Below are 12,198 nucleotides of genomic sequence, written 5' to 3'. Positions count from 1 at the left end.
ATCAGGAGACATACCTATGAAGCTGTTGCTATGGTCAATGTCAAAGAGGTTACTGCTTGTGTTGTCCTGTGGAATTTTAATGATTTCTTGTATCACATTTAGGTCTTTCATTTATTTGAATTTATTTTTGTGTATGGTGTAAGAAAATGGTCCAGTTTCATTATTCTTTGGCATGTTGCTGTCCAGTTTTCCCAACACCATCTGTTGAAGAAATTGTCTTTTGCTTGTTGGATATTCTTTCTTGCTTTGTAGAGTATTAATTGACAATATAGTTGTGGGTTCATTTCTGGTTTTTCTATTCTGTTCCATTGATCTATGTGTCTATTTTTTTTTTTTTTTTTCCCTGTACCATACTTTTTTTTTCTTCCCTTTTTTTTTTTTTTTTTACAACCAAAAACCATACTTTTTTTTTTTTTTTGATTACCAGAGTAATAGAGCAAAATGTTTGACACTGGATACTGTAAACTTTACCTCTAATACAAGGAATGCAGTTAGTGATTCTTAACAAACTCCAAGTGGGCTTTTAGAAACAGATCTTCAATACTTAAATCAGGATTACATAAGGGATTACTAAAATGAAGTGTTTTACATTCTTTCTTTTAGTAATATAATTATTTTATATGACAGATTTTGAAGAAAACATTCTTTGTTTCTATGTTTCCATACCAAAACAAAAAGATAAACAAAGACTATGTTTCACTGAAAGTAACATGTTGTAAATCCAAGAAACACTGTACATTTTTGCATGAAATATAAGCATTATCAATGAAATGAAACATATCCAGTAATTTTTTTTAAGAAAGTAATTTGATCCAGATTGCATTTTCTTTTTAAGAGTAGGAATTGTCCCTTCATGTTGGATGTAGTACTTTTCATGTACAATCAGGAACAATTGCATTTTTTTTTTTTTACAACCAAAAACCATACTTTTTTTTTTTTAGATCATACAGCTTTGTAATATAACTTGAAGTCTGGAATTGTGATCCCTCCAGCTTTGCTTTTCTTTTTCAAGTTTTTTTTGGCTATTAAAAGTGTTTTGTGGTTCCATACAAATTTTAAGACTGTTTGTTCTAGCTCTGTGAAAAATGCTGATGGTATTTTGATAAAGATTGCATTAAATGTGTATATTGCATTGGATAGTAGAGACATTTTAACAATATTCTTCCAATCCATGAGCATGGAATGTCTTTCCATTTTTTGGGTCATCTTCAATTTTTTTCAGCAATGATTTATAGTTTTCAGAGTATAGGTCCTTCATCTTTTTGTTAGGTTTGTATCTTATTGTTTTTGTAGCAATTGTAAATGGGATTGATTCTTTAATTTGTCTTTCTGCTGCTTCATTATTGGTGCATAGAAATGCAACAGATTTCTGTACATTGATTTTGTATCCTGTAACTTTGCTGAATTCATTTATCAGTTCTAGCAGGTTTTTAGTGGAATTTTTCAGGTTTACTATATAGACTATCAAGTCAACTGCAAATAGTGAAAGTTTTATTTCTTCTTTGCCAATTTGTATGCCTTTTATTTCTTTTCTCTTTTTTTGGCTGATTGCTGTGGCTAGGACTTCCAGTAAATAACAGTGTTAAGTATATTATTTAAACATATGTTAAATAACAGTGGACATAATGGGCATCCCTGTCTTGTTCCTGACCATAGAAGGAAAGTTCTAATTGTTTTCTGCATTAAGGATGATATTAGTTGTGGGTTTTTCATATATGACCTTTCTTATGTTGAGGTATGTTCCCTGTAAACCTACTTTGTTTAAGGTTTTTTATCATGAATGTATGTTGTACTTTGTCAAATCTTTTTCTGCATCTATTGAAAGGATAATATAGTTTTTTTTTAAGATTTTATTTATTTATTAGAGAGCGAGAGAGAGAGAAATAGCATGAGAGAGGAGAGGGTCAGAGGGAGAAGCAGACTCCCTGCTGAGCTGGGAGCCCGATGTGGGACTCGATCCCAGGACTCCAAGATCATGACCTGAGCCAAAGGCAGTCGCTTAACCAACTGAGCCACCCAGGTGCCCAGGATAATATAGTTTTAATCCTTTATCTTATTATCATTCACAGTAGCCAAATTATGGGACCAGCCTATGTATTTTCATTGATTGACGCATGGATAAAGAAGTCATATATATAATGGAATATTACTCAGCCATAAAAAAAGAATGAAATCTTGCCATTTGCAATGACATGGATGGCACTAGAGAATATTATGCTAAGTGATTTAAGTCAATCACAGAAAGACAAATACCTTATGATTTCACTCATATGTGGAATTCAAGGAACAAAACAAATGAGCAAGGGGAAAATAGAGAAAGACAAACTAAGAAACAGATTCTTAACTATAGAAAACATACTTATGGGTACCTGAAAGGTGGTGTGTTGTGGGATGGTTTAAATAGGTGATGGGGATGATGTAGGGCACTTGTGATGAGCGCTGGGTGTTGATGGAAGTATTGAATCACTATATTGTACACCCCAAATTAATATTACACTGTATGTTAACTAACTGGAATTTAAACTTTAAAAGGTAATAATAAAAAATAAAAAAGCTTTTATTTTACATGACACACTTACTCTTTCTTCTTTTTTTCCCAAAGACTACAAGTGTCCATCAATAGGTAAATATATAAACAAATTGTGGTATATCTATATAATGGAATACAAAGAAAATACTGGTACATACACAAACATGGGTGAATTTCAAAAACATTATACTAAGTGCAAGAAGTAAGACATAAAAGCATACATACTATGCAACTTCATTTATATGAATATTTAGAAAAAATGTATCTAATTAATAGTAATAGAAAGTAGAGCAGTGATTAACTTCAACTAGAGACTGAGAGTGAAGATTAACTAGGAAGAAATGAAAGGAAACCTTTTGAGATGATGGAAATGCCATATAACTTGATGGCACTTGTGATTTGAAACCTATACATTTGTCAAAACTCATTGAACTGTATATTTTAAAATATACATTTTAAGAGTGAGGAGTTAAGATGACAGTAGGGGGACCTTGGGCTTACCTCATCTCTCAAACACAGCTAGATCAACACCAAGTCATCTTCAACAACTAGGAACAACTTGATCTGAGGATTAGGAAAGCAGTCTGCATGATTGGAAGGAAGGAAAATGGCAGATGAGAGGTATAGAGATGTGAATTGGGAAAGATAAAAGCCTCAGTGTTGTATAGGGGTTGGAACCCTTTCTGTGGAGCATAGTCAGGGATAAAGGGAGAGAGCGGGAAAGAAGGAGGTGTGTAAGGTTCATGCAAGGCACTGTGGTGTGGGGATTCCCTGGGTTTCATGGGGAGAGAACATTCCTTTTCTTGGAGTGCATTTGGAAGAGGGTATTTTACCTCTCCAAGGACTAAAGACCTACCAGGCAGTATTGAGTGGCCATTCAACAGCAGGGGACAAAGGTACACACAGGGGATGGATAACCTGGTTGCAGCTTTTTGCTGTTTCAACATAGACTCCAGGCACTTGCACAGGTGTGTGACTGCTTTTCTGGGACAGAAAGGTGCCAGGTGCAGTGCTGCAAGGCTTTCCTCAGGGGGAACGGAGCAGGTCCACCTGCTGTCAGCTAGTCTAAGATTTGTTTTTTTGAATCCCAGTCACCAGCCAGAGATAAAACACAGGAGAACTGTGGCTCAGGGCATGTGGACAGCCAGCCACAGACAAGTTAATGGCAGAGATGTGATAGAAGGCTGGGACAGAGAAAAGAATATTGTTTACTTTTCTGTGAGGGTCCCCTGAACAGTGGAAGCAGTGAGTTCTCCTCCCCAAGGACAACAGGGCAGGTGACACCATCTTCCAATTCCTCACCCCCTCCCCCCATGCCCACCAGCACAGTAGGACTTCAGAGAGAAACACAGCAGCACAGTGCCTCCAGGGGAGGCTGGAGTTGCTTACACCAAACCCCACCCCCTTTGCACCCAGAAGGGCCATCTTTATTAAGGGCAGGTCTGACTCTGAGCCAGTACAGCAGGTGTCTCCCTCAGAAGACCAGCACAAGTCCTCCACATGTATTAAAGTTATGGATCATAGACATAGAGTTCTCCAAACTGTCAGCTTCAGTTCTGGTGGAAAGAGGACCAGGCTTTTTTTTCATCTTTTATTTTTTATTTGTTTAATTTTTAATATATTTCTTTTATTTATTTTACTTTTTGAAAATTAATTTCTTATCCTTCGGCAATAGGGTAATAGTTTTTTGTTCATTTGTTGGCATGTTTTTTCCCTTTTCTCATCTTTCTGGATCAGATTTTTTTTCCTCTTTCTTTTTTCCTTCTTTCTTTTTCTTTGATGTCAGACTTATACACTTTTGTTTGTCTGTTTGTTTGCTTTCTTGTTCTTTTCCTTTTCTCTTTTCCTGGATAAGGCTTTTTAAATCAGGCTTATCTTAAGCAGATCAAAGTACACCTAGTTAAATGTCCAAACACTCTCCACTGCAAGCAAGGAAGAACTCTGCAGAGGACTGACCTTTGGGAAAGAGCAGCCAAAACCCAGCAGCATAGTGCAAACAGCATACACCAGAAACACTTCCTGAAGCACCAGGCCCTGGACAGTGTAGGACCCTTTCTTAATATAGTATTACTCTCAGGAGCAGGAAATATAACAAGCTTTCATAACACACAAAAGACAGAAACCTAGACATAAAGAAAAGTTGGAGGAATTCTCCCCAAAAGAAAGATCAAGAAGAAATCACAGCCAGGCATTTGCTCAAAACAGATATAAGGAATATACCTGAACAAGAATTTAGAACAATGATAAGAATATTACCTGGGCTTGAGGAAACATAGAAGACACCAGAGAATCCCTGGCTGCAGACATAAAATGCCTAAAAACTAGTCAGGCCAAAATAAAAAATGTTATAACTGAGATACAAAATCAATTAGATGTAATCACAATGAGGATGGAAGAAGCAGAGGAATGAATAGGTGATATAGAAGATAAAATGATGGAAAATGAAGAAGCTGAAAAGAAGAGGGAAAGAAAACTATTAGATCATGAATATACACTTAGGGAACTCAGCGATTCCACAAAGGACAATAATAACCATATCATAGGAGTCCAAGAAGAAGAAAAGCAGGAAAAAGGGGGAGAAGATCTAAACGAACAAATTATAGCTGACAACTTCCCTAATGTGGGGAAGGAAATAGGCACTCAAATAAGAGATAAAGAGATAATTCAGAGCAGCTAGGGACAAAAGGTCCTTAACCTACAAGGGTAGACACATAAGGTCAGCAGCAGACCTGTCCATAGAAACATGGCAGGTCAGAGGAGAGTGGTATGATATATTCAGTGTGCTATATGGAAAAAATATGCAGCCAAGAATGCTGTTTCCAATGACAGCCAAGAAGGCTGTCATTCAGAATAGGAGAGATAAAGAGTTTTCAAGACAAGCAAAAACTAAAGGAGTTCATGAATACTAAACCAGCTCTGTAAGAAATATTAAAGGGGACATTTTGAGTGGGAAAGAGAGACCAAAATCAAAAAGGACTAGAAATAAAGAGACAATCTACAGGAACAGCAACTTTACAGGTAATACAGTGGCATTAAGTTCATATTTATCAATAATTATTCTGAATGTAAATGGACTAAATGCTCCAATCAAAAGACATAGGATATCAGAATGGATAAAAAAACAAGACCCATCTATATGCTACTTAGAAGAGACTCATTATAGACCCAAAATCACCTCCAGATGGAGAGGAAGGGGGAAGAGAACAATCTATCATGCTAATGGACATCAAAAGAAAGCTGGAGTAGCCATCCTTATATCATACAAACTAGATTTTAAACCAAAGACTGTAATTAGAGGTGAAGAAGGATACTATATCATAATAAAAGTGTCTACCCAACAAGAAGATCTAACATTGTAAATATTTATGTCCCTAACTTGGGAGCAGCCAAAAATATAAACCAATTTAGAAAATTAAGATTAAAGAAACTCATTGATAATAATACAATAATAGTAGGGTAATTTAATACCCCCCCCCCCCCCCATCAAAGGACAGATCATCTAATCAGAAGATCAACCAGGAAACAAGGGCTTTGAATGACACACTGGACCAGATGGACTTAACAGATATATTCAGAGTTCTTTTCCAGGGCATATGGAACATTCTGCAGAATAGATTACATACTGAGTCACCAATTAGGCCTCAACCAGTACAAAAATATTGAGAATATACCATGCATATTTTCAGAAAACAATGCTATGAAACTTAAGTCAACCACAAGAAAAAAAATTGGAAAGATGACAAATTTATGGAGGTTAAAGATATCCTACTGAAGAATGAAATTAAAGAAAAAAAATACACGGAAGCAAATGAAAATGAAAACACGACAGTCCAAAACCTTTGGGATGCAGGAAAGGTGGTCCTAAGAGGGAAGTATATAGCAATACAGGCCTTCTTAAAGAAGCAAGAAAAGTCTCAAATACACAACCTAACCTTACACCTAAAGGAGCTGGAAAAAAAAAAAAACAGGAAATAATGCCTAAAACTGCATAAGAAGGGAAGTAATTATGATCAGAGCAGAAATAAATGATACAGAAATCATAAAAGCAGTAGAAAAAATCAATGAAACTAGGAGCTGGTTCTATAAAAGAATTAACAAAATTGACAAACCCCTAGCCAGACTTATCAAAATGAAATGAGAAAAGACCCAAATAAATAAAATCATGAATGGGAGGGGAGAGATCACAACTAACATCTAGAAATATGAACAAGTATAAGAGAATATTATGAGTAATTATATGCCAACAAATGAGGCAATCTGGAAGAAATGGATGCATTCCTAGAAACATATAAACTACCAAAACTGAAACAGGAAACCTGAACAGACTTGAACAGACCCATAAACAACAAAGAAATTGTATCAGTAATCAAACATCTCCCAACAAACAAGAGTCCAGGACCAGATGGTTTCCCAGGGAAATTCTACCAAACATTTAAAGAAGAATTAATACCTATTCTTCTGAAGCTGTTTCTAAAAATAGAAATGGAAGGAAAACTTCCAAACTCATTCTATGAGGCCAGCATACCTTGATTTCAAAACCAAAGACCCCATTAAAAAGTGTATAGACCAATATCCCAGATGAACATGGACATTAAATGGATTATTCACCATGATCAAGTGGGATTTATTCCTGCTTTGGGGGTAGTTGAGTATCTGTAAAACAATCAACGTGATACATCAAACTAATAAAAGAAAGGGCAAGCACCATATGATCTTCTAAATAGATTCAGAAAAAAACTTTGACAAAACACAACATCCTTTATTGATAAAAACCTTCCACTATGTAGGGATAGAGGGAACATACCTCAACATTATAAAGGCCATATACAAAAGACCCATATCAAATATTATCTTCAATGGGGAAAAACTGACAGCTTTTCCCCTAAGGTCAGGAATACGACATAGATATCCACTTTCACCACTGTTATTCAACATAGTACTGGAAGTCCTAGTCTCAGCAATCAGACGACAAAAAGAAATGAAACGCATCCAAATCAACAAGGAAGAAGTCAAACTTTCACTGTGCAGACGACATGATACTCTAAGTGGAAAATAAGAAAGCTTCCACCCAAAAAATTCTAGAACTGATTCATGAATTCAGCGGGAGCTAGGCAAGATGGCAGAAGAGTGGAGGACTCCGTTTCAACCGGTCCCCTGAATTTAGCTAGAAATCTTCCAAGCCACTCTGAACACCCACGAAATCAGCCTGAGATGTAAGATTATACATCAGGATCTCAAGCAGCAGAGGATCAACAGTGGAGAGGTATGAAGGATGGAGTTGTGATTGTGTGGAGGATGAACAGAAGGGGGAGGGGACCACCAGAAGCTAGCCTTTGGAAAGTAATACCCCAGTGCAAAAGCATCCTGCACCTGGGGACCAGCAATAGCTTGGAGAGCAGTGACTATGGGACGGGAAGGGACTGATAACAGTGCTCAAACAGAACCAGGGGCTTAAGGGATAAATGGTGGGACCCAGTGGCTGCAGGCTTAGACCTGTGCCTGCGGATCCAGGGGACAGGCAGCAGCTGCTCATACCCAAACCAGCACCCGAGAGGACCGGGCACAGACCTGAGCCCGAGGACCCGGGAGCCAGTCACTGCTGCCGCTGGGGGGCCAGCCTGCTCAGACTGTGATCACTATCGGTTTTGGTGGCACAGGGGGCAGAGAAAAGCGGGCGCCTGGGTCCACTGCTGAGAGGATTGCTGGGAGCGTGCACTGTCTGTGAGAGGCTGTGGTTTTCAGGGACGCTTACAGAGGGGGAGACTGTGTGTTCTGGAGGATTCAGAGAGGAGCAGACTGTGGCTTCTCTCCTCGGGGCAGAGATCTGGGTGCCCACATTTTCCTTTGATCTGACCTTTTGAAAAAGTTGCTAAAAGCCACCAGAGAGCAAAAGCCCCCAGAGAACAAAAGCCCAAAAAACCGGTTTCAATGGAGCCCAGCCCCTTGATGGGGGCAGGTCAACTCTGCCCAAACACAACTGACTGAAAAACACCCTGGCAGGCCCCTCCCCCAGAAGACAAGATGGAAGAACAAGAGGACAACAACCTCAAGGTCCCCATAAAACTGTAAAACTCCAACACCAGGGGAAAATTGGTATATTAAGCTCCTGGTGTTGACTCATGGCCTGTGTATTTCTTAGATACAACTTTTTTCTCTTTTTTTAAAGTCCTTCTCATGTTTCCTCTGTTTTTTTTACCTACTTATCATTTCAACTAGATGTTTAATACAACATATTCCATAGTAACTTTTTAACTTGAAGTTTTTCACATGTATACTTTTTTCTTTTATATATATATAGATATAGGTATAGATATATAGATGATATAAGCTTCAACATAGTCCTTTTCACCCTATTCAATACTACCTTTATATATATACCAGTTTTAATTTCCCTGTATCTCTGGGAAGGATTGTTCTCTAACAAAGAGAACAAAATAAACCCAGGAAGAGCTTAAAGACCCTATCACCCCCACATCAAGGGATTATAGTCACCTTCCCTTCACACCCCCATTTTTTCTTTTTTATTTTTGCGTGTGTGTGTGTTTTTTTTTTTTTTTGGTTTTTTTTTTTTTTGTTTTTTTTTTTTTACATTTTTATTTTTTTTTTTTTTTTTTTTTTTGTTTGGTTTTTTTTTTTTTTTTTTTTTTTTTTTTTGGTGGTGGCTTCTGATTGCTCTGAAATTTCCCAGGGTGCAACATGCCTGGATTGTGGTTGATATTTTCGACTGTACATTCCCTCAATCACAACTCAACAGAATGACTAAGAGGAGGAACTCCCAACAAAGAAAAGACCCACAGACAATGGCCTCTCCCACAGACCAAATGGATATGAATATAAGCAGGATGTCAGAAATAGATTTCAGGGTAACAGTTATGAAGGCAATAGCTAAGCTGGAGAAAACCATTAACAGCAACATAGATTCTCTAAGGGCAGAAATGAGAGCTGATCTGGCAGAACTTAAAAATGCTATCAATGAGATCCAATCTAATATAGATACTTCAACAGCTTGGGTAAATGAGGCAGAAAAACGAATTAGTGATCTAGAAGACAAACTGATAGAAAAGAATGAATAGGAGGAGGCCAGGAACAAACAGCTTAAAATCCATGAAAAAGAATTAGAGAAATAAGTGATGCCATGAACCATTCCAATGACAGAATTATTGGGATCCCTGTGGGGGTAGAGAGAGAGAGGACTAGAAGGTATATGTGAGTAAAGTGTAGCTGAGAGCTTCCCCAGTCTGGGGAATGAAACAAGCATTCATGTCCTAGAGGCAGAGAGGACCTCTCCCAAGATCAAGGAGAACAGACCAATGCTCCGGCATGTAATAGTAAAACTCACAAATCTCAGAACCAAGGAAACCATCTTAAGGGCACTTAGGGGGAAGAGATTTCTTATGTGTAGAGGGAGGAACATCAGAATAACATCAGACCTATCCCAGAGACCTGGCAAGAAAGGGCTCGCAGGACATATTCAGGGTGATAAATGAGAAGAACATATAGCCAAGAATACTTTATCTGGCAAGGCTGTCATTCAGAATGGATAGAGAGATAAAGAGCTTCCAAGACCGGCAGAAACTGAAAGAATATGTGACCACTCAGCCAACTCTGCAAGAAATATTAAGGGGGGGTTCTATAAAAGGAGAAAAACCCCAAGAGTGATATAGAACAGAAATTTACAGAGACAATTGATAGAAACAGGGACTTCACAGACTACATAATGACAATAAATTCATCTTTCAATAATCACTCTCAATGTGAACGGTCTAAATACTCCCATAAAATGGCACAGGGTTGCAGATTGGATTAAAAGACAGAAGTCATCCATGTGCTGTCTACAAGAGACTCATTTTGAACCTAAAGATACATCCAGACTGAAAGTGAAGGGATGGAGAACCATCTTTCATAACAACGGACCTAAAAAAAAAAACTGGGGTAGCAATTCTCTGATCAGACAAATTAGGTTTTAAGCTAAAGACTGTAGTTAGAGACACAGAAGGACACTATATCATTCTTAAAGGGTCTATCCAACAAGAAGATCTAACAATTGTAAGTATCTATGCCCCCAACATGGGAGCAGCCAATTATATAAACCAATTAATAAACAAAATAAAGAAACATATGGATAACAATACATTAATAGTAGGAACCTCAATGCTCCACTCACAGCAATATACAGATTGTCTAAGCATAAGATCAAAAAAGAAACAAGAGCTTTAAATGACATACTGGACCAGAAGGAATTCATAGATATATACAGAACATTCTACCCTAAAACAACAGAATACTCATTCTACTCGAGCTCACATGGAACTTACTCCAGAATAGACCACATACTGGGTCACAAATCAGGTCTCAACCGATACCAAAAGATTGAGATCATTCCCTGCATATTCTCAGATCATAATGCTTTGAAACTGGAGCTCAATCACAAGAAAAAATTTGGAAAAAATTCAAACACATGGAAGCTAAAGACCATCCTGCTTAAGAATGTTTGGGTCAACCAAGAAATCAAAGAAGAACTTAAACAAATCATGGAAACCAATGAGAACAAAAACACATTAGTCCAAAACTTATGGGATACTGCAAAGGGGTCCTAAGGGGGAAATACATAGCAATCCAAGCCTCACTCAAAAAAATAGAGAAATACCGAATTCACCAACTAACTTTTCACCTTATAAAACTGAAGAAAAAAATGACAATAGATGCCTAAGCCATGCATTAGAAGAGAAATAATTAAGATTAGAGCAGAGATCAATGAATTAGAAACCAGAAATACAGTAGAGCAGATCAACAAAACTAGAAGCTGGTTCTTTGAAAGAATTAATAAGTTTGATAAACCACGGGCCAGCCTTATCCAAAAGAAAAGAGAAAGGACCCAAATTAATACAATTATGAATGAAAGGGGATAGATCACAACTAACACCAATAAAACAGAAACAGTTATCAGAAATTATTATCAACAACTATACGCCAATAAGTTAAACAACCTGGAAGAAATAGATGCCTTCCCGGAAACCTATAAACTACCAAGACTAAAACAGGAAATAATTGACAACATGAATAGACTAATAACCAGTAATGAGATTGAAGCAGTGATTAAAAACCTCCCAAAAAACAAGATTCCAGGGCCTGATGGATTCCCTGGGGAATTCTACCAAACCTTCAAAGAAGAAATAATACTATTCTCCTGAAGCTGTTTCAAAAAATAGAAACAGAAGAAAAACTTCCAGACTCATTCTATGAGGTGAGCATTACCTTGATCCGCAAATCAGGCAATGACCCCATCAAAAAGAATTTCAGACCATTATCCCTGATGCATATGGATTCCAAAATTCTCAACAACATCCTAGCTAATAGGATCCAACAATACATTAAAAAGATCATCTACCACAACCAAGTGGGATTTATCCCCGTGATGCAAGGTGGTTCAACATTTGCAGATGAAACAGTGTGATAGAACACATTAATAAGGGGGGGGGAGAAGAACCACATGGTCCTCTCAGTTGATGCAGAAAAAGCATTTGACCAAGTACACCATCCTTTTCTGATTAAAACTCTTCAGAGTATAGGGATAGAGGGAATATTCCTCAATATCATTAAAACCATCTATAAAAAGCCCAGACAGAATATCATTCTCAATGGGGAAAAGCTGAGAGCCTTTTCCCTTA

Source organism: Phoca vitulina, unplaced genomic scaffold, assembly GCF_004348235.1.
Source record: "Phoca vitulina isolate PV1807 unplaced genomic scaffold, GSC_HSeal_1.0 scaffold124, whole genome shotgun sequence".
Taxonomy (NCBI): domain Eukaryota; kingdom Metazoa; phylum Chordata; class Mammalia; order Carnivora; family Phocidae; genus Phoca; species Phoca vitulina.
This window is presented reverse-complemented; position numbering follows the sequence as displayed.